General features: G+C 52.1%; 1 protein-coding gene across 1 annotated transcript in view; it reads right to left on the bottom strand.

Annotated features, from left to right (window-relative positions):
- The window catches only part of AGAP3 (ArfGAP with GTPase domain, ankyrin repeat and PH domain 3), a 58826-nt gene extending 36750 nt beyond the window's left edge, over positions 1–22076 (bottom strand). The window contains exon 1 of the mRNA XM_032762227.2: positions 21812–22076. The gene's annotated coding sequence lies outside the window, so the exon portion shown is untranslated. The remainder of the gene's footprint in view (positions 1–21811) is intronic.
- Positions 22077–22082: the final 6 nt, after the last annotated feature.

The raw sequence follows: 22082 nt of genomic DNA, 5'->3' as shown, positions 1-22082 counted from the left end.
GTGCTGTGTTGCACCTTTTCCTCCTAACTTTGCCCCATCGCCTACACTTCTGACATTTAAAAATGTTGTTCTCTCTGAACAGGCAGCCCAGCTGAAGTCCCATGAGCTAGAGGTCTGCCTCTTCCAACCCAATGAGTCTCTAAAATGCACTCCAAGCATGAAATTCATTCCCTGTCAGCAGCACCAGCACTTCCACTTGCCTTTGTACTTTTTACAAAAGTAAAAAAAAAATTTTCTGAGACAGGGTCTCATTTTGTCACCCAGGCTGGAGTGCAATGGCGCCATCACAGCTCACTGCAGCCTTGACCTCCTGGGCTCAATCGATCCTCCCGCCTCAGCCTCCTAGGTAGCTGGGACTACAGGTGCGCCGCCTCGCCCGGCTAGGTTTCGTATTTTTTTCTAGAGGCCGCTTTCACCATGTTGCCCAGGCTGGCCTCCCAACTCCTGAGCTCAAGCAATCTGTCTGCCGTGGCCTTCCAAAGTACTGGGATTACAGGCATGAGCCATCGTGCCCGGCCACACAAGCAAAACAAATTTTTTTGTTTGTTTGTTTGAGCCGGAGTCTTGCTCTTGTCGCCCAGGCTGGAGCGCAATGGCACGACCTCAGCTCACTACAACCTCCGCCTCCCGGGTTCAAGTGATTCTCCTGCCTCAGCCTCTCGAGTAGCTGGGATTACAGGTGCCTGCCTCCACACTCAGCTAAAGTTTGTATTTTTAGTAGAGATGGGGTTTCACCATGTTGGTCAGGCTGGTCTCGAGCTCCTGACCTCAGGTGATCTACCTCCCTTGGCCCCCCTGAAGTGCTGGGATTACAGGCGTGAGCCACCACGCCTGCCCGCAAAATATTTTTATAAACAAGATGCAATAAAGTGTTCAAATCATTGCACTAATTTTGCAGGACTGATGTGGAGGAGGTGTGGAGAACAGCTGCTGGAAGTGCAGATGCAGATGTGTGAAGGTGCTACACTTTGAGGGGTGCTCTAGGCAACTGCAGGTAACAGTGCAGCAATTTTTAAAAAGATTCAGACAGGCTGAGAGTCTAGTGGACAGAAGTTTAAAAGCACCTGAGAGGCCAGGCGTGGTGGCTCACTCCTGTAACCTCAGCACTTTGGGAGGCGTTCAAATCCTGAGCCTGAGGCGGGCGAATCACCTGAGGTCAGGCGTTAGAGATCAGCCTGGCCAACACGGCGAAACTTTGTCCTACTAAGAATACAAAATTTAGCTGGGCGTGGTGGTACGTGCCTGTAATCCCAGCTACTCGGGAGGCTGAGGCAGGAGAATTGCTTGAACCCGGGAGGAGGAGGCTGCAGTGGGTCAAAACTGCACCACTGCACTCCAGCCTGGGTGACAGAGTGAAACTCCATCTAAAAAAAAAAAAAAAAAAAGCACCTGAGGCTGGTGTTGCACGCCTCTAGTCCTAAGGTGAGAGGATCGCTTGAGCCTGGGAGGTGGAGGTTGCAGTGAGCTGAGATTGTGCCACTGTCCTCCTGCCAAGGCAATAGAGTGAGACCCTGCCTCAAAAAAAATAAATAATTTAATATAAATTTTTGCAAAGACTCTTTTACCAGCCTGAAGAGACAAAAGGAAAGACCTCACAGCCAGATCTGCTGTGTTTTGAGGAGTGTGATTTTCTTTCTTCCCCTTGAAGAGGAGAAAGCTATTTTCACTGGTACATTTAAAGTCCCCCAACTATGGGGAGGTACCAATTCTGGACAAGTGCCACTGCAACACAATGCTCAGAGAACCTGAACTTTTCAACTCTTTTGGTGGGGCAGAAATTCACTGCCGGCCACTGACAGGTCTGTTTCATATATCAAAGGAATATTGAATGCTACAAATAGGAACTGAGAGGTAAACTTATTAAACCCATTAAACCTGGGATTTGTTGGTGTTTTCCTGTCATTTTAAGAGACTAAATGTGGGGGGCAGACGTCAAAATACTTGTACAATTTTAAAATATCACAATTAAACATGAGCTGGTTTAAAAAAAAAAAAAAAAAGACTCTTACCTAGCATGAGTGGGTGGCAATGCTTGACTGCGTGTGTGTGTGGTGTCGGGGGCGCGGAATGCAGGGGTTGGATACAGGCTCTGTTCCCCAGGCCAGAGTGCAGTGGCGAGATTACAGCTTACTGGAGCCTCCCACTCCCGGGCTCCAGAGATCCTCCCACCTCAGCCCCACAAGTAGCAGGGAGCACAGGTGTGTGTCAACTATGCCCAGCTAATTTTTTTTTTTTTTTTTTTTTTTTTTTTGTAGAGACGGGGTCTCCCTATGTTGCCCAGAGTGGTCTCAAACTCCTGGCCTCAAGTGATCCTTCCACCTCAGCCTCCCAAAGTGCTGGGATTACAGGTGTGAGCCACCATGACTGGCATAATACTTGATTTTTTAAAAAGTCAGATACAAATTTGTATGTAACAAAATTGTATGGACCTGTATAAAAAATGCAAGAAAATATCAAAATAATGACAAAATGGTGACAGTGGCTGCCTGCCTCTGGTTAGAATTACTGGTGACTTCTTTTATGTTTTTCCGCAGTAAGTGTACATCACCCTGTTTTTTGAAATGTTTACAGATGATATATTACTTTGTGAAAAGAAACAGAAGACTCTCTCCCCGTGGAATGAGGAGAGGGAAATTTTCTGAGTCAGACTGAGGGGATACAAAGGAAGAAAACAGGCTGTGACTAGTATAAATGTGCGCTATGCCAATCTTTTTTAAATTTTATTTCAGGGTATGAAAACATTCACAACATGCTCAGAAAACCACTGTTTTGGCCGCATGCCCTCTTCCCTCTCCTTAACACAGATGCGTCCTGAGTGACTGTCCTCCCAGCTCCCACTCACACTGCAGTTCACACCAAACTGCCCAGCCAGGGGCACCTGGGGCCCTCCCCAGGCCACTGGGTTGGCTCTAGCTTGCTTCGGTGGCCTGGCTTCATAGCATCTCATGGTATGAATGTTCTGTCCATTCTTCAACCCTTCCCCTGCTGAGGGACACACTCACATCACTTCCTTCTTTTTTAGCTACTACAAGCAAGGCTGTAATCAATACCTGTGTGCCTATGGTGTGTTATTCCCGAGGCATGTGAATGTTTCATGTGAATGGATAATGCCCAGTTACTTTTCCAGGTTGGTCGTAGCAATCCCTTCTCCCGCTCTCCACCAGCAGCGGGTGAGGATGTGTGTGCACCCTGTGCGCCAGCAGTCTGCTCTTCCAACCGGGGAACCAGTCCCTGGCGCTTCCGATGGGCACGTCCCTGATTACTAGTAAGGTTGCGCCTTTTCATGATCATCAGCAACACAAAGCATTTCCTCTTCTTTCATTTGTCTTGATCCTACTCTTTGCCTGTCTTTCTTTACTTTTCTTTTTTTTCTTTTTTTTTTTTTTTTCGGGCTGTTTTTCTCTTGGGTTTTTCAAATCGTTTTCTTAATCTGCAGGAGCTCTTCGTATAGCGGGCATGCGAAGCATGTATCCAGCACATGTGCACTGCAAGCAGGTTCTCCTGCTTAATGACCCAGAAATGTAATTACATTTCTGCTAGTTTTGTAACTGGTTATAACATTTGAACAACAAAATCCATACCACAAGGGTGACACTAAAGATAAGAGGTGGGGAGATGCTGTTCTTAACACTGGCTAATACTTAGAGAAAGATTGTCGGGTTTATGGCCACCTTGACAACCCCGATATCACCAACTCAGGCAGATCATTGATGGACACTAAAACCATCAGGTGAACAGTTGTGTGGGGCAGTTTATTTTGAGGGTGTGGAATGATCACCCCCACAGACTACTTACTAATTACAGAGGGAGGAAATGAACCTTTACATTGGAGAGACCCAGTCCTCACGCCCCCGACGGCACTAAGGCCGTGGTCCCATGGAGGAACAGGGGGTTTTCCTGCTGAGCTTCCAGATCACAGTCCAGTTCAAAGAACCCACACGGGAGAAAGGAACAAGAGAGAAAACACCCAGCGCCAGCCAGCCCATGGTTCCAGGACTCGGGCCTTCTACAGGAAAATGGGTCCTGGCCCTACAATAAGTCCATGGCGTGGGGGAAAAGGTGTCACACTGGATCCTGTTCCATCCTTATCTAGGAAAATAAAAAAAGCTCTATAAGACCTTTCAGGCATCGCTGGGGAAGTGTGGTTATGGGTCAGCTATTAAATATTAGGGAATTCTTCTGACCTTCCTAGGTGCTATTCTGGTGTTACGGTTGTGTAGAATAATGTGCCTATCCTCAGGAGATGCCTGCTGAAGAGCTTGGGAAGATGTGTCAGTGTGTCTACAACTGCTGAAAAAAACATATGTGAGCGTGAGACAGTGACAGAGAGCCAGCAAATGCGGTAAAATGTTAATAATGATCACATTTTTAAATGCTGTCATTTTTCAAAATAAAAAGCTGGGGGTGGGGGGAATCTGTCAGTCTGTTCCTCTGTAAATTCTGGGTTTTCTGTCCGCTTAAGAGGATCTCTCATCCCAAGATTAGACAATATTCTTCTAAATTTCTGCTCTGTTTTTAAAGGTCTTATCTTTTTCCCTGTGCATAAAGGTGGCAGCACAGGCTCCAAAGCCAGATTTCCTGGGTACAGGTCCTGTCTCCACGATTTGAATGAGCAGCCTTGGGCCATTTCCTTTACAATCTTTGTACCTCAGTTTCCTCATCTGCAAAATGGGGTTAATACTACCCTGTAGGGATGCTCCATAAATTGCAGGAATACGAGAAGGGCACGTAAGCACACAGGCAGTGCCTGGCACAGTATGAGCACTAAGAGAAAGGCATTCTTTCTTGTGTGTGTTTTTTCAGCGGCAGGGTCTTCCTAAATATAGTCCAGGCTGGAGTGCAGTAGCACAATCATAGCTTATCTAACTGCAGCAGCCTCCCATGTGGCTGAGACTACAGGCGTGTACCACTACACCTGGCTAATTTTTAAAAATTTTTTGTAGAGGCTGGGTGTGGTGGCTCATGCCTGTAATCCCAGTACTTTGGGAGGCCGAGGGAGATTGTTTGAGCCCAGGAGTTCGAGACCAGCCTGGGCAACATGGAGAAACCTCGTCTCTACTAAAAATAGAAAAATTAGCTGGGTGTGATGGTGTATGTCTGTAGTCCTGGCTACTTTGGAGGCTGAGGTGGGAGGATCACCTGAGCCTGGGATGCAGAGGTTGCAGTGAGCTGAGACCACACCATGACACTGCACTCCAGCCTGAGCCACAGAGCGACACCCTGTCTCAAAAAAAAAGAAATTTTTTTTTTTTTTGTAGAGATGAGGTATCACTATGTTGCCTAGGCTGATCTTGAACTCTTTTAGGCTCAAGTGATCCTCCTGCCTTGGCCTCTCAAAGTGCTGGGATTACATGCGTGAGCCACCACACTACCATTCTTTCTGAGATAGCAGATCTGGTCCTGCTGTCCCTGGCTTAGAACCTGTAACTCCTGTCACCCGCAGCAGGAGCTGTCAATCTTGTGACATTTGCAGCACAAACACAAAGTGCCGGAGTGTGGGGTGGCGCGTTTGAGTAGTTTGAAAACATACTACGCCAGCGATTTGAATAATAAAAGCACTGCTGCGGTGAAGCCATGTCTAGCAGTACCTACTGGGCTGCAGGCTCACCGGAGCTCTGGGCCACTGTCGTCGTGCCCCAGGCCACTGCTCAGAAACCTGCTCACCACCCTCAGCACATGCTCTGAGGATGCTCCTGAGTCGAGATGTTTGCTTTTCAGTCAGCTGATTTTCCCTTGGTGCCAGGCCCGTCTCCCACTCAGAGCAAAGGGACTGCACCTCGAGGCACACCCACATGACCCACTCCCCGCCTAAGCAGGCTGTCATCTGCACCTCTGCTTTATTTAACCCTTGCTCAAGTTTTGGGGTCACCTGAGAAGGAAGGGCTCATGGCACCACTGCCCCCAGGTTCAGAGCTCACCTCTGCCAGCCCTCGTCCCCACATGGCTCCCCTCACCCAGGTCTACCGGCCCACCTCTGCCTTCCAGGAGCAGAGGGATGGGAGGCAGATTCTCTCTCACCCCGAGGCCTGGGGTGGGAGATGATTCTCTCCCGGCCTCCCGAGACCCTGGCTTCCTGCCCCGTTGAACTGGCTCCCTGGGAGGTTTGGCCTATCCTGGGCCCCTCCTCTGGGGCAGAGGCCAGGTTCCCTGCTCACTTCCTCCCAGCCTTTGTACTGCTACCCAGGCGTGTGTCTCAGCCAGGCCTATGGGACTGTGGCCTCTTGGCTGTGGTGGGCATAGGGAGGGAGGCGCCCACACTCTGGGGCTTTGCTCACGGGATGGGACACCGAGTTTCCCACAGTCTCCCGAGTCCTGGTTTCTACCCCTCGAGGGCACTCAATGCCCCACCAGCCTCTTCCCAGCCACCTGGGCATCCCTGATGAGTGCCAGCAGCTTGAGACCTTTAGGAACCCAGGCAAGAGGCTCCTACACAGACCTGATCTTGATATCCATGCCAACAGGGAGGGCATGAGTCAGAGGATACACCCGCCTCAGAAGGAGACCATCCGGCCACCATAATGGCCTGTCCCCTCCAGCCCAGGAGGAGATAGCAATGCACGGGTCCCTGCAAGCTGCTTCCTCAAGTGCCTGCCTGACAGCCATTCCCCCACCAGCCCAGGAGGAGCCCTGTGGACCCACTACAGAAGTGAGGAGGCTCCCTGGTGGCTCAAGCACTCATGTGGGCAGCAAGCCACCCAGGCGCCGAGGCAAGAGACTGAGGACACGAGCTGTTCCAGTATAATAAAATATAAAACAAGAATAGTTATGCCAGATATAGATCTTAGATATGATTATATATGAATATCAATAATCATTAGTTGGTGGTAATTACTCTTTATTCCAATATTATAATAATCCTCGCTCTATAATCATAACCTAGGAAAAACCAGGCCATACAGAGATAGGAGCTGAGGGGACACAGTGAGGAGTGACCAGAAGACAAGAGTGTGAGCCTTCTGTTATGCCCAGACAGGGCCACCAGAAGGGCTCCTTGGTCTAGCGGTAACACCAGCGTCTGGGAAGACGCCCGTTGCCAGACGGACCGTGGTCTAGCGGTAGCGAAAAGTGTCAAGGAACAACACCTGCTACTTAGCAGACCGGGAAAGGGAGTCTCCTTTTCCCTGGGGGAGTTTAGAGAAGACTCTGCTCCTCCACCTCTTGTGGAGGGCCTGACATCAGTCAGGCTTGCTCGCAGTTATCCGGAGGCCTAACCGTCTCCCTGTGATTATGTGCTTCAGTGGTCACGCTCCTAGTCCGCCTTCATGTTCCATCCTGTACACCTGGCTCTGCCTTCTAGCTAGCAGTAGTAAATTAGTGAAAGTACTAAAAGTCTCTGATATGCAGAAATAATGGCGTAAGCTGTCTTTCTCTTTGTCTCCTCTCTCTCTCTGCCTCAGCTGCCAGGCAGGGAAGGGCCCCCTGTCCAGTGGACACGTGACCCACGTGACCTTACCTATCATTGGAGATGACTCACACTCTTTACCCTGCCCCTTTTGCTTTGTATCCAATAAATAACAGCACAGCCAGACATTCGGGGCCACTATCGGTCTCCGTGCATTGGTGGTAGTGGTCCCCCGGGCTCAGCTGCCTTTTCTTTTATCTCTTTGTCTCGTGTCTTTATTTCTACACTCTCTCGTCGCCGCACACAGGGAGAAGCCCACCGACCCTGTGTGGCTGGTCCCTCCACTCATGGGGCTGGGCCTGGTGCTGGGCTGGGGACCCGGGGGTGGCTGGGCAGTTCCACTTGGGCTCAGGGCTCAACATCCATCAGGGAAGTGGTGAGTGATGCAGACACCAGCATTGACATGTGCCAGCGGGGGAGGTGGTGGCTGCTCCAGGCCATGGGGGACCTGAAGGTTGTTGGAACAAGCTGAGCTCCATGGGGGCTGCAGGTGGGGCAGGCACCCACCCACCAGGCCAGGGCTGCAGGGAGAGCAGAGTCGGCCAGGCAGGGTCCTGTGATGGGGGCAAGGAGTCCTGACAGAGCCAGGTCTATTTATTATTATTATTTTATTATTATTATTTGAGACAGTGTCTCACTCTGTCTTCCAGGCTAGAATGCAGTGGTGCAATCTCAGCTCACTGCAGCCTCAACCTCCTGGGCTCAGGCGATCCTCACACCTCAGCCAACTGAGTAGCTGGGACTACAGGCGTGCACCACCACGCCCAGCTAATTTATGTATTTATTTTTATTTTTTGTAGAGATGAGGTCTCACTGTGTTGCCTATGCTGGTCTTGAACTCCTGGACTCAAGTGATCCTCCTGCCTTGGCCTCCCAAAGTGCTGGGACTACAGGTATGAACCACCGTGCCCAGCCTGGCCTTAAATTTTTTTATAAGGGTGCTAAATACATAATAGAGAGCCAGGTTTACACCCCAGCTTGCTGAGCAAGCCCGACACTGGCGTAGCTGCTGGGAGAGAGAGCAGCCTTCCCATGTGAAGCGGAACGCGACACACCTCTTAGGGGCTGCTGTACGGCTCAGGACCCACACAGAGAAGTGCAGGGCACAGAGCAGGCTCAAGTGGCATCTCACACCAAGCCTCTCCCAGGCATGGAAGCCAAGAGGGTTCTTGACGCTCCACAACCAGCCCGGGATGTGATGAGAATCTAGTAACATGGGTTCAGGACGGCATCTCCCTCCAAAAGAGCACCGCGGCTGGGGGAGCACGAAATCCTCACACGATCCTCTCGGAGTTGGGCTCGGGACACCCCATCTGAGATGCCACAAAGGGCGCACTGCAGGCGGGGCTGACCCCTGCAGTTTGTCCTCAGGCTCCCACAAAGCCCCGGGTCCTTCCCGACATTCACAAGAGTGGGTAGGAAGGGATCTGTCACTGACTGCTGCAGCACCGAAGGCTCTTCCCGGCACAGTCCATGAGCACCTCATTTCCAGGGTAGGGGGCTCTCCCTGTTTCTCAGCCAGGAAGTGGGTGGAGAGACAGGGGGCTTCCTTCTGTGCAACACAGTTGCCAAGAGTACGTGTGTGTTTACAAACTTTCTGCTATTACATATATTACTTAGTATGGGACAAACACAAACAAACAAAAAAAACCTTACAAAAATGGCCCCTGCCTAAAATGCCAGGATGGGGTGAGGAAAGACTGGCTTTGCTGACTGAGGCCTCTGACCCACGGTCCTGAGGGAAGCCCCTAGCAGGTGGCCAAGATGCTGACTGACAGCAGCCAGCGGATCGGTCACGGTCCCAGTCCCCGGGCCCAGTCCCTGGGCCCACATGCACTTCATCTCGTAAGAGCAGGGCCTGGGCTCCACCCTCCCACCTGGCACAGGACCCAAGGTGGGAACACGAGTACCCCTTAACATTAACACACTTTGTCAGCCACCACACACAACAATAGTTGTACTTCTAGGTTTTAAGAAAACACACAGGGACAAAAAACTACTGTGAATTCAGCAAGACTTTTAAATGGATTTGTCTGCTGTCAATCACCACAGCCTAGGGGGGTGCTCGACAAAGAAGTATTTGTTATGTGACTGAGAAGGGCACATTATTCTGATTTTTTTTTTTTTTTTTTTTTTTTTGAGATGGAGTCTCGCTCTGTCGCCCAGGCTGGAGTGCAGTGGCGCAATCTCGGCTCACTGCAAGCTCTGCCTCCCGGGTTCATGCCATTCTCCTGCCTCAGCCTCCCCAGTAGCTGGGACTACAGGCGCCCACCACCATGCCCGGCTAATTTTTTGTATTTTTAGTAGAGAAGGGGTTCCACCGTGTTAGCCAGGATGGGCTCGATCTCCTGACTTCGTGATCTGCCTGCCTTGGCCTCCCAAAGTGCTGGGGTTACAGGCATGAGCCACTGCGCCCAGCCCTGAATTTTTAATATAATCTTTTGAAAAGTTGAATCAGGCCGGCAACGGTGGCTCACACCTATAATCCCAGTGCTTTGGGAGGCTGAGGCAAGTGGACTGCCTGTAGTCAGGAGTTCGAGACCAGTCTGGCCAACATGGTGAAACCCCGTCTCTACTAAAAATACAAAAAAATTAGCCGGCTGTGGTGGCATGCACCTGTAATCCCAGCTACTCAGGAGGCTAAGGCAGGGGAATTGATTGAACCAAGGAGGTGGAGGTTGTTAGTGAGCCAAGACTGCGCCACTGCACTCCAGCCTGGGCGACACAGCGAGACTGTGTCTCAAAAAAAAAAAAAAAAGTAAAAAGAAAAAAAGAAAATTGAATCAAAGAGGATATACTTCAGTATTCAATTTTTACACCAACAGGCATTTGTTATTTATTTATTTTTAAACAGACTGGTCTTGCTCTGTCGCCCAGGCTGGAGTGTAGTGGTGCGATCACAGCTCACTGCAGCCTTGACCCTGGGTTCAAGCAGTCCTCTCACCTCAGCCTCCTGAGTAGCTGGGACTATAGGCGCACACCACCACACCTGGCTAATTTAAAAATTTTTTTTTTGTAGAGACAGTGTCTCACTATATTGCCCAGGTTGGTCTCAAGTGATCTGCCCACCTTGGCCTCCCAAAGTGGCACCCAGTCCCATGTGTTATCTTTGTGTATGTGTGTGTGTTTGTATGTGTGTGTGTGTGTGTGTGCCAGGGTCTCCCTCTGTCGCCCAGGCTGAAGTGCAGTGGTGCAATCTCAGCTCACTGCAACCTCTGCCTCCCAGGTTCAAGCAATTCTCCTGCCTCAGCTTCCGGAGTAGCTGGGACTGGAGGCACGCGCCACCATGCCTGGCTAATTTTCATATTTTTTGTAGAGACAGGGTTTCGTCATGTTGGCCAGGCTGGTCTTGAACTCCTGACCTCAAGTGATCTGCCTGCCTTGGCCTCCCAAAGTGCTGGGATTATAGGCATGAGCCACCGCGCTTGGTCCCATTTGTTATCTTATAGGCTATAAATCAGAGCTGCTCTCCAACACCATAGCCACTGGCCTGGTGCGGCCAGGGAACACTGCAAACATGGCCAGTCCCACACGGAGGTGCTGGGTGTCAATACCAAGTGGAGTGTGAAGACGTGGTATGAACGGAAGAACATAAAAATATCTTATTAATAGATATATACTAATAGATTTCATGCTGAAATGAGAATATTTTTGATATGGTCTGGATGTGTGTCTCCTCCAAATCTCATGTGGAAGTGTGATCCCCAGTGTTAGAGGTGGAGCCTGGTGGGAGGGTGTTTGGGTCATGGGGCCAGGTCCCTCATGAGTGCTGTCCCCACTGTGGCTGTTTAAGAGCGTAGCGCCCTCCCCGTCGCTCCCACTCCCACCATGTGACTTCCTATTCCTGCTTTGCCTTCTGCCACCGGTGAAAGCTCCCTGAGGCCTCCCCGGAAGCACAGCAGATGCTAGCACCACCTTCCTGCACAACCTGCTGAACTGTCAGCCAATTAAACCTCTTTTCTTTTTTTTTTTTTTTTTTTGAGACAGAGTCTCACTCTGTCGCCCAGGCACAATCTCAGCTCACTGCAACCTCCGCCTTCTGGGTTCAAGTGATTCTCCTGCCCCAGCCTCCTGAGTAGCTGGGATTACAGGTGCCCACCACCACGCCTGGCTAATTTTTGTATTTTTTAGTAGAGGCCAGGTTTCACCATGTTGGCCAGGCTGATCTCAAACGCCTGACCTCAGGTGATCCGCCTGCCTCGGCTTCCCAAAGTGCTGGGATTACAGGTGTGAGCCACAGTGCCCGACCTAAACTTCTTTTCTTTACAAATTATCCAGCCTCGGGTGTCTCTTTATAGCGACGTAAGAACTGACTTACACAATTTTGAATATACTGGGTTAAATAAAATATATTAAAATTAATCTCACTTTTAAAAAACCTTTTTAATATGGCTACTTGAAAATTGAAAATCAGGCCAGGCGCGGTGGCTCACTCATGCCTATAATCCCAGCACTTTGGGAGGCCAACGCGGGCAGATCACTTGAGGTCAGGAGGTTCGAGACCACCCTGGCCAACATGGTGAAACCCCATCTCTACCAAAAATATAAAAGTTAGGCAGGCGTGGTGGTGCATGCCTGTAATCCCAGCTACTTAGGAGGCTGAGGCAAGAGAATCACTTGAACTGGGGAGGCAGAGGTTGCAGTGAGTCAAGATCGCGCCACTGCATTCCAGCATCGGTGACAGAGTGAGACTCCATCTCCAAAAAAACAAAAGAAAATTTAAAATCATCCGGGCACGGTGGCTCGCATCTGTAATCCCAGCACTTTGGGAGGCTGAGGCAGGCAGGCCACTTGAGCTCAAGAGTTTAATACCAGCCTGGCCAACATGGTAAAACCCCGTCTCTACAAAAAAATACAAAAACTAGCCAGACATGGTGGCATGTGCCTGTAATCTCAGCTACTCGGGAGGCTGAGGCAGGAGAATTGCTTGAACTCGGGAGACAGAGGTTGCAGGGAGCTGAGATCATACCACTGCACTCCAGCCTGGGAAACAAAGCAAGACTCTGTCTCATAAAAAAAAAGGAAAAGAAAATTGAAGTTCACACGTGTGACTCGCCCACGTCTACTGCACAGTGCCGAATCAGAGAAAAAAAACAACAGGCAAAACATTGAAGATGACCCTGGGTGTTCACGGGAATGTGCAGGCCCTGTGACAGCCCTGCCTCCTCAGGTCCCTTCCCCTGGGCCTGAGTGAGCTAGACCAACATACCCCACACTCTGCCACCTGGGCTCTCAGGCTCGGGTCCGGAAATGGTCATTCCTGTGATCTCATGCAGCCCTCACCTCACGCATCCCCACGCAGGCGGTGATGACAGCTGAGCCTCTGAGATAAGTAATGAGACAGTCGCCACCCAGCACGCACATCCTCAGGGCGGCTGCTGCTCTAAAAGCTCTCACGCCCACACCATGAAACGGATGCCCATGTTTTACCAACGGCGAAGCTAAGACACAGAGGGGTTAAGGAACTCACCCAAGGTCACACAGCTCCCAAGTGGTAGGTCTGGGACTCAAATCTAGGCAGCCTGGCTCCAGAGCCCAGGTGCTTAACCTCTACTCTATTCAGGCCCTGAGAGAAGAAATGAAGGCCAAGCTTCATTCCACATCACCCAATATAGAACCATCCAGAACAATCTAGAAGCAATAATGGGGTGGCAGGGGGACAGGCAGTGCCGCTTCAGAGTGATGGAAAGCCTCCAAAACATCCCAACTCTTCTCAAACAAAGGCTCTGGGGCTTGCCTTTCTGCTATCTTTTTTTTTTTTTTTTTTTTTGTACAACTGTGATTGGATAAGACATTTAGAGCATCTTTAACCAAAACATCCTCCAGACAATCTTTTTTCTTTTTTTTTTGTACAACTGTGATTGGACAAGACATTTAGAGCATCTTTAACCAAAACATCCTCCAGGCACAGAAGTGCCATCCACCAGTGCCTGGAAAAACCCAGGCCCAGGAAGGGGTGGGGATCCCAGCAGAAGCAGAGCAGAGATCCCTGGAGGGGTCTAGACTTTTCGGTCCTCCCTCTGCCCCTGTGACGGGCTTTGATCCCACTCCAGGCGCCGGGGTTTCAGGTTTGCAAGCCATCAAAACACCAAACTGAAAAGGCTAAAGGGAAGCTGCTATAGGCAGGCACCCCTACAGCGGTAAGGAGGGGTTCTGGCAGAAAAGGAACAGGCACAAAGCCCTAAGGCACAGCCATCTGGGGCTACAGTATGGAGTGGGCACAGCCAGCCTCAGCCTCATGGGTGGCCCAGAGGATGGCACTGTCTGCTCAGCTCAGGGCACATTGCGGCCAGAGTGCTGACTATGGGACTCAGACAGTGTCTGACTCGCAGCAAACAGAGAAATGTACGTTGTAGAAAAACCTACATTAAAAAAGATTAAAACAGTCTTCGACTCAATAAGAAAAAGTAATATTTGGAGATGGAGGCAGGAGGATCATTTGAGGCCAAGAGCTTGAGACCAGCCTGGGCAACACAGACCCTGACTCTAAAAGACAATTTTAAAAATTATTAGCCAGATGTGGTGACACATGCCTGAGTCCCAGCTACTCAAGAGGCTGAGTTGGGAGGATTGCTTGAGCTTAGGAATTTGAAGTTGCAGTGAGCTATGATCACGTCACTATACTCCAGCCTGGGTGACAGACCAATATTCTGAGGAAGGAAGGAAGGGAGGAAGAGAGGAAGGGAGGGACAGAGGGAAGGAGGGAAGGGAGGGAGGAAGGGAGGGGAGGCCAGGCATGGCGGCTCACACCTGAAATGCCAGCACTTTGGGAGGTGAGACGGGAAGATCACTTGAGGCCAGGAGTTTACAACCAGCCTGGGCAACATAGTGAGACCCCATTTTTACAAAAAGAAAAAAGAGTAACAAACCAAGAGTAAAATGAATAAAGGATATGTACAGAATGAACAAAATGCAAATGACCCCTCAAAAATGTTTTAATATTGACTCTCACTAATAGTCAAAGTGAATCCAATAATGAAATAGCTAGTGATCAACTAGTAATCAAAGTCAAACAAAGAAAAACAACGAAAGTCATTTAATCTTTTTTTTTCTTACGTATCAGATGAAGAAGGGGTGCCGGGGAAGTGGGGCAGGGAACTCCAGGCTGTCTCTATGCCTGAAAATCAAATGGCCTTTCTGGAGGGCAGTGGGCCGGAGTGCCGCCAACGTCCTAAAAATGTACCGACGCCAGAGTCTGACCATTTTCTACTGAAAATTTGTCCAAAAGCAATAATGAAACAAGCGTACAAGAAGGTACATAATAAATAGCATTCCCTTACACAGGATACTCTGCCGCCTTTCAGAATAATGCCTGATATTTCACCTGGGCTTATGACACGCTAGGCACTGTTCTAAGCACACCACATCGGGAGTCTCAATCCTCAGCACTACCAAGCGGCGGAGCTTTGTTATGACCCATCTCAGGTAAGGAAACAGAGGCACAGAAAATCTCACGCTCCCCACAGGATCTCTTCTGATTATCAGCTCCTGGAGGGCTCCAAGGTGGCGCATCTCAAAGTGCTGCATGACAGAGGCAGCCTCAGAACAGATCTTAGGGACCCCAGCTCAGGTCCTCACTTGACAGACAAGACCCCTGGCCAGGGAGCCAAGCCTGGCCTGTTCCAGATACTCACGCCAGGGTCACAGCTAGCTGCATAGACAACCAGAATGTGACTCTCAGAAGATGCACCCAGAGCAGACTTGCCCCAGCTCTCACAGCCAGTTAGTGGCAGAGCAGGGACGGGAACCCAGGTATCCTGACTCCCAGCCTAGGAGCTACCAAATACGCAACGAACACAGGAGCCTCCTTTTGTGAATCTTTGGCTCCCCTTCTCCCAGCAAAGCATTTCCCACAACAATCCCACATTTGCTGCGAAAGCCTAGTAACAGCAAATCCAGCAAAGAGTCGTTAATAGAAAAAAAGACCAGAAGGATGCACATCCGACTGCTCACCGCAGATCCTCCCAGCAGAGGGGAGGCCGGGCAGCCACCTTCCTACTTCTACATTTGAATGGCTTTTAACAAGCATGTATTTACTTTCATCCCTTAAACACATTAAAATGAAATTTAAATTAAATATATATTTGGGCACGGACGTGGTGGCTCATGCCTGTAATCCCAGCACCTTGGGAGGCCGAGGTGGAAAAATTGCTTGAGTCCAGGAGTTCAAGACCAGGCTGAACAACATAGCAAGACCCCATCTCTACAAAGAATGAAAAAATTAGCTGGGTGTGCTGGTGCATATCTGTAGTCTGTGCTACCTGGGAGACTGAGGTGGAGGATCGCTTGAGCCCAAGAATTTGAGGCTACAGTGAGCTAGGATTGCACCACTGCACTTCAGCCTGGACAACAGAGGGAGACCCTGTCTCCAAAAATATATATACACACACATATACATACATATAATACATACATACATATATATGTGTTTCTTGAGCAAGCATCTGTCTATCGTATGCTACATCCGTGCTACCCATGGGAGAGAGATGCCTCAAAGAGCCACCATTCAATTCAGTTGGGGATTGAAGACATCCAGAAGAAAATTACAGTGGGGAGCAGAAGAAAATTATAGTAGGGGGCAGGAGTCCTAATTCACCCTACAATTATATTCTAAAGTCTTCCAAGAGTTAAACTCTGGTCCGTTTGACTCTCATAAAGCTTCCTGTAGAAGCAGCTTTTAAAGGCTGACGTGGTGTGGCCAACAAAACTTATTCAGCCCATACATGCAAGGCAAACCACAGAGACCTGGAGTTGGAGAACCAGAGAAAATCCCTGCTTCCTCCACTCACTGCATGGCTTCAGGAAAGTTACTTAATCTAGGTCCTAGGCTGTCTCACTTGTGAAATGGAAATACTTGCAAATCCAAAAAAGACCCTCCTCTGGGAAAATAAACCATGAGATGCAAAGTGTTGCAAAGCCTCATTCCAACCCCCAGCAGTGAGCCTGGCAGAGGGAAGAACATTCACAGGTGGAACATGCACCACCCAATCTCTTCACCCTCAAAGCAGGTGGCTGGGCTCACGCCCCTTCCCCACCTCAACTCTGCGCTCCAAAATAAGCTCCCTTACCACTTGGCCTGCATGGTTTAAGTCAGCTAGGGGTCAGGAGGAAAGCATCGGATTAAATTAATTTCCAGTTACCTGCATATTAAAAAGAAACTAACACAACAGGTGGATGTTTAGGCAATGCCACACACGGACATGGGAGTTCTTAAGGGGGTGTCTGTCTCCCCCAGCCTCGGCTCTCCTAGGCTATACCTGCTTTCCAAGAAGGGTACCTTGTTCCCTCCACTTCTGGGCCAGGGATGACAGCTGGTAGGGGGCTCACAAGCACAAATGAGCGGTGTGGATGCTGGCGTGGCTCAAGCCTTCTCAAAGGCTTAAACCCTCGTGACGCCCATCTCCCGCAGAATGACGCGCCAACTCCTGTGGTTTCTAGGAACACAGCAGGGTGGAAATAAATACTGGAGAAAGCATGAAATACTCCTTCACCAGGGTCCTGTCCACCTCACCCACCCATCTCCTACGACTCAACACCCAAGCTGCAGAGTCCAACTTGCCGTTCCGAGAGCCACTGTATGTTCTGCCTCTGTTATCTTCATCATCCTGTTTCCTCTAAGTAGGAACCCTCCTGACCCCCAGGCCTGGCACACTTTTGAGGAAAGAAATAAATTATACAGGAAGATAGCCAGGTGGCACCATAGGGACAAGGACTGCTTCATCTGTGGGGTACCACTGCTGGGGAGAGCCAGAGCTGAGACCCTGGATGGAGCAGGGTATGAGGGGTTCTCACGAGGCCATGCAGCCTGAAATCAGGCTGGACAGGTCTTCCTGTTCTGGCTTCTGACCCAGAAGAAAGGGGTCGTGATGAGGTTTCCCAAGTCCCTGACCTTTGCCCTGCCCTGGTGTTCTGAAAATCTAGGTCTCCTTCTGGACTCCCAGTGCCTCTCTGGCACCTCCTACAGGCTGAGTCGTTCTCTCTGGGCGCACCAAGCCCAGACCTTCTGGCCCCTTCTCTCCCTGCCTCTCCTTTGATTGTCTGCTTTTCACTGTGCTAGATGCAACTGGGCCACACAGTAGGAGCTAAATGAATGTATGTGGAACAAATGAAGCTTTCCCTGGCTACTAGCACCCACATGGTTATGCTCTTTTTCAGAATTCCTAGAACTCTTTCCAGCAAAGTCCTACATAAGCAACCAGGCCCCCATGAGACACTCAGTCCCTAAACCAATGAATTGCCAGAGGGGCCCGGGCTGGCTCCAGATGCATGTCCCCGGCACCCATCCCAGACCTCCCCAGTCCTCGTCTTTGAAGGGAACCTCAGCAGTGTGTGGTGCAGCAGCGCCCACAGGGGAATGCAGGGCCCAGCCAGGGAGTGCCCACCCAGGAACAGTAAGGAAAGCTCAAGAGAGCACCCTAGCACAAACATGGGGAGCATCATGCCAGTCCTCCAGGATCAAGTTACAGGACGAACAGAAACAGACACAAACACTAAAACCCCAGATGTGCCTAAGGGCTGAGGGCTGCGGGCTGCCAGGGCGTATGCCGTCTTTTTTTTTTTTTTTTGAGACAGAGTCTCGCTCTGTTGCCCAGGCTGGAGCGCAGTGGCACGATCTCGGCTCACTGCAAGCTCTGCCTCCCAGGTTCCCACCATTCTCCTGCCTCAGCCTCCCGAGTAGCTGGGACTACAGGTGCCCGCCATCACGCCCGGCTAATTTTTTGTATTTTTAGTACAGATGGGGTTTCACCATGTTAACCAGGATGGTCTCGATCTCCTGACCTCGTGATCTGCCCGCCTCAGCCTCCCAAAATGTCAGGATTACAGGCGTGAGCCACTGCACCTGGCCACATGCACTGTCTTACTCTCCCTCTGAGCTGCCACCCAACTGCAGTCACAGCTGTGGCCCCTTCTCTGTCTAGCCGAGGCTTGACCCAAACAAGAAACCCCCACATCTCTTTACCTTAGTCCCTTTAGGATGTCACCAAGCCCACAGCCCAGGGTAGGCAATCTGTGAGCGGAATGGAAGTGAGTGGGGTAAGGGTGACAGTGAGAACGCTCTGGCGGCCAGGCCAGGCCAGCTGGAATGAATGCTCAAGGTAACCATTTAAAAAAACAACAAAAAAAAGCCCTAGTGGGACAACAATGGAGAAACTTGAGTAAGTCACCCAGCTGACAAAGCCCAGCTCCGGCACACGCAATAGTAGCCATATGGCACACACACACCTAATAGGTCCACTTCCACTTCCAGGCAGGAGCCCCTCTGGAACTGCCAGCGGGGATCCCAGGCCCTCCCCAAGGCCCTGCTCCTCCCCTGTGCCGGGCCCTCACCTGCACACACCGACTGGGACCAGCAGGTCCTGGAAGGATCACAGGCTGTTCGGGGCTCCTGGCTAGCTTGGTACAACATCCTGTGCTCCACGTGCCCAGTGTCCCCATTTGGACTGAAGCCCTGGTTCTCCTGCATCCCTCTTTCTAGGACTCAGCCAGGAAACCCAAGCTGTCAGGGAGTGCTCACTGCAGGTGAGTGCCAAGCCGGAAGCGGGCTCCTGTTGAAGGCCCATACTCTCCCTGGCTGTATCCGCTTGGCTCCCTCCCTTCTCTGAGCCTCAGTTTCCCCACTAGTGATGTGAAGGTGGCTCAGAGGCTCTGCACATAGTGAGCCCTCCAGCTCTCCCTCCCGGCTGAAGGCTGTACTTCTTCCACTCCCTCAGGCCAAGTAACGGGCAGGTTTTCTCTTTCCTTGGCCTCTGGTGGGAAAGGAACTTTTCAAAATGGTCTCCCTCCCCTCAAATCCTGTCCTGAAACACAGGAAAGCCAAACATCCCCTGCTTCCTCCTGCCCAGGACACGGGGTCAGAAGTGACTGTGAGTGGCAGAGAGACTACAGGAGGCCCAAGTGCCCACTGCACTTCCTCAGAGCCAAATGGATCCTGACCGCAGGTCCCACGTCACCTTCAGAGCTGGGACAAACAACCCCTTCACCGAAGTCTAAACAGAGTGAGGGAGGCTTTGTTATACACTCGGAACATGCCGCCCCTTTCCACGGAGAGGTTTATCCCCAGGAAGCACAGGACCCGGCTCCCAGCTGACACTGTGTTTATGTAACAGCCCAGGTCTGTTCGGCCCTGGGGCTGGGGGTGGAGGGCTCGGTCTCAGTCCAGCCTCAGATTGTGCTCGGAAACGCCCAGGGAGTCTGCGCCTCTCCCTCCTCGCAGAAAGAAGGTGGGGACGCTGCTTCGCAGGACAGAAGCAATATGGTTTGGCAGATGGAGAGGAGTTCTATCGCAGGAAGGATATAGGGCAGAAATTGGAGAAGGAGTGGTTTTTATTCTTTTGAAGACTGCCTACAGCAGAAAAGTGGGAACGCAAGAGGGGTGAGGTGGATAAAGATGACGGTGCCAGGAGAGGCTGGGCAGGGGGGAGGGAGGGAGAGCAGGGCAGCAGGGCACAGGAGTGGGAACAGCAGGGCTGAGAACGGATGTGTGAGCTGCGGCTGGGTCGGTCTGGTGACAATGAGACACCGGCTCCCAGGATTTCATGAGGGTGAGGCCAAGCTTCCAGGCCTAGTAGACGGAACCATGGGGTATTTCCAAACCGCAATGGAGAAGTCGGTCAGGGGAGGGCTCTAGGAGGGGAAATTCTGCCTGTTGTGTTAAATTTAAGATCAGGCAAAAAATTCAAGGGCGCCCCAGGAATCAGCCTTCACATCACAAAAGATGCTCAACCAGAGGCTCCCCTGAGCTGGGGAGGAGGGGTCGCTGCTCATGAAGCTGGAGCCGGGGGAGCCCGGAAACCTCTCCCTGCTCTGGGAAAAGCTCGGAAGCAGATGTGCCCCCACCCTCCTGTGGCCGGCCCACGAGGCTTGTCGCCCTCCAGAAGGAGCTGGGGGAAGGTAAGCTTGGAGCAAATCAGGAATGTCTTTACTTCCTCCAAGGACAGTGAAGCTGCAGCAACGACGTCTCTCCCGCCTCCACCCTCTTCAGATCTAAGAGGAAAAATTGGTCATCTCCTGTCTTTGGGGCCCAGGGCTCGCACAAATGCCATCTCCTACTCCCCAGCCACAGCGGTGATTCAGGCCATTTACTCAGATCCACGTTAATGAGGTTTTTCTGTCACCTAATTAGTTCACAGAGAACTCAGCCTTGAGAGGAAAGAAATAAGAACAGGTTGGGAAAAGGCAGAAGGAAGTCAGACTGTCATGCCACAACAAAAGATGGGACCCAGCACCACATGGGGTCCCCCCAGACTCAATACTCCTTCCCCAGCTATGGGGACCTCTGAAAGCAGAAAGGGAGGTATTCAGGTGCACTCTCCCCCAGAACCTCAGGCAAGCAGATGAAGCTGGGAGTGGGGCCCTAACCTTAAGGCCCAAGTCATGGACAGGCCCCTGCCCATAACTCCATGTTATCGCAAAAAGCCTTGGCTCTCACTGCATTTCCACTGAGGCCAAACCCACCACCTGCCAGTGGGCGTCCCCTCTCAAACAGAGCTGGAGGAGGAAGCAGATGGCCCAGGGCGAGGCCCATCTGTCCGTGCCCGCTCGAAGGTCACCATGCCACTGGGGTGCCTGCGGGTACCGCCAGCACCCACCACACCAGGGCTTGCGAGGCATCTGCCAGCAGCGTGCCACCACTTCCTGTGCCCTCAGCGGTCGAAAGTCCAGGGCCTAAGGGCCCAGAGAAAAAAGCGCTAGGCAGCGCAGTGGCCGGGGGTTTCCGGTCCCCGACTCCGGGTGCGGTGTCCCTGGAGGTCAGTCAGCGCCCGGCTGCCCCGCAGCTGCCTCCAGACCGAGAAGCCGCGGATCCCCGTCGCGCTCATGACCCGGCCAAAGCGCGATGGACCTGCTGGCGCCTCCCACGCGGTCGCTGAGCCTCAGCCCAGCGCCAGGCCCGGCCCGCGCCCGTTTGGCCGCCGCGGCGTAGGGGGTGTGCGTCGGGAGAGGGCGCCGCGGCGAGCGCCACCCTCCGGGCCTGCGGGCGCTGGGCCCGGGAAGGCTGCCATCCACTAACGCGAGGCTCCGATCCCCCGCCCCACTGCGGAGCAGGGCCCGGGAAGCGGCTAAGAAGCCTCCCCGGTCACGACCCCACCTCCCGGCAGCTGAAGCCCTCTGCCGCGCCCACCTTCCCCGGCCAGGCCTGGACAGATCTGGTCCCGGCCCCTCCAAGCGACACCACCTTCGCGCCCTGGAGCACAGTCAGCAGAAAACCCCCCACCCCAAAGTGTCCCCGAACGAGATACGGCGAAGCTGCCCGCCGGTTCTGCAGCACAGATCGGCAAACCTCGTGGCCTGGACCTCAAGCGCGCAAGGACCCCCGACAGGGAGAGCATGGCCAGGCTGGCCCGTGGAGCCCTCGGCCGGCGCCGGAGAGGCCACCGCGCCCCGGCTCCCGTAGCCCCCCGCTCCGCTCACCCTCGATGGAGATGACGTGCTCCCGGATCTGGTTCTGCAGCGCCAAATCCTCGATGCGCTCGATCAGGTCGTAGATGGCGTAGATATTGGGATGCACGGACTCGAAGCGCTGGATCTCGGCCCGGATGGCCGCGGAGTTGGAGAGCGCGAACTGCTGGGGGGGCCCGCCGGCCAGCTGCTGCGAGGGGCCGCCGCCGCCCCCGGCCCCGGGCCCCGCGCCGCCGAACTGCCCGCCGCCCCCCGCGCTGCCGCCGCCACCGCCGCCGCCGCC

The sequence above is a fragment of the Hylobates moloch genome, unplaced genomic scaffold (genome assembly GCF_009828535.3).
Source record: "Hylobates moloch isolate HMO894 unplaced genomic scaffold, HMol_V3 SCAFFOLD_1, whole genome shotgun sequence".
Lineage (NCBI taxonomy): Eukaryota > Metazoa > Chordata > Mammalia > Primates > Hylobatidae > Hylobates > Hylobates moloch.
This window is presented reverse-complemented; position numbering and strand designations above follow the sequence as displayed.